Raw genomic sequence first — 957 nt, forward strand, 5'->3', positions numbered from 1 at the left:
GTACAGTAGTAAAGAGGAAGGAAGGAAGACCTTCAATGAGATGGAATACACAGGACCTGTAACAATGGGCTCAAACATAACAATTATGAGGATGGTGCAAGACCGAGCAGTATTTCACTTTGTTGTACGTAGGGGGTCACTGAGAACTGAGTCAAGGGCACAAAACAAAAGCAACTTACTTGAGCAGAGAATTGGGGCATTGTGGCAGAAAACCTGAGTCCCACTCAGACCTTTCAGAGTTATAAAATCTGCATTTAATAAGACCTTCAGACCCATCCAGAACTTCTGAGAACAGGAGATTTATATTTAAAGGAAAGACCAGCAGAAATAATATATATATATAAAACAAGACTGTCTAACTTTTTAAATTTCAAGCAAGGGTGTTGAGGCTGGTTGATCCAGAAGGAAAAGTCCATGTCCATCAGAAAAAAGCCCTTCCCAGAACTGCAAGTTAAAGGGAGCTGGTGAGCAGATAGCCTGGTATGCTCACTGGTGAACATCTTGGTCCACTTGTTGAGTGGAAGTGGAGAGGCACAGCAATGAAGAGATGGGCTGAGTTTGGACATGTTCTATTGCCATCCATTGTCCTGGTCCACAGAGTCTGCTGATGTGAGAGAAGAGGAAGGACTGGCTAGGCTGAAATTCAGGGAGTTCTGTGGACTTCTATGGACACTGATCTAGCCCACAGGAGCTAGGGCTGAGAGTGAGAGAGTGAGAGAAGTCTCTGGCTGGTCTGAAGTGCATGGAGGTATGTGTGGATTCCCAAGTTTGAGTTCATACTCATTTAACCTAGCTTGGCTAGCTAGAGTGGAGTTGACCAGAATTTGACCTAATGAAAAGACAGAGCTATTTGACATTTAGGGCTGGATTAAATTGCTGCAACTTGATGGTTTGTTGTTGTTGTTGTTGTTAGGTTCCATCGAGTTGGTACCAACTCATAGTGACCCTATGCACAAC

Source organism: Chrysochloris asiatica, unplaced genomic scaffold, assembly GCF_000296735.1.
Source record: "Chrysochloris asiatica unplaced genomic scaffold, ChrAsi1.0 scaffold00033, whole genome shotgun sequence".
Classification (NCBI taxonomy): Eukaryota; Metazoa; Chordata; class Mammalia; order Afrosoricida; family Chrysochloridae; genus Chrysochloris; species Chrysochloris asiatica.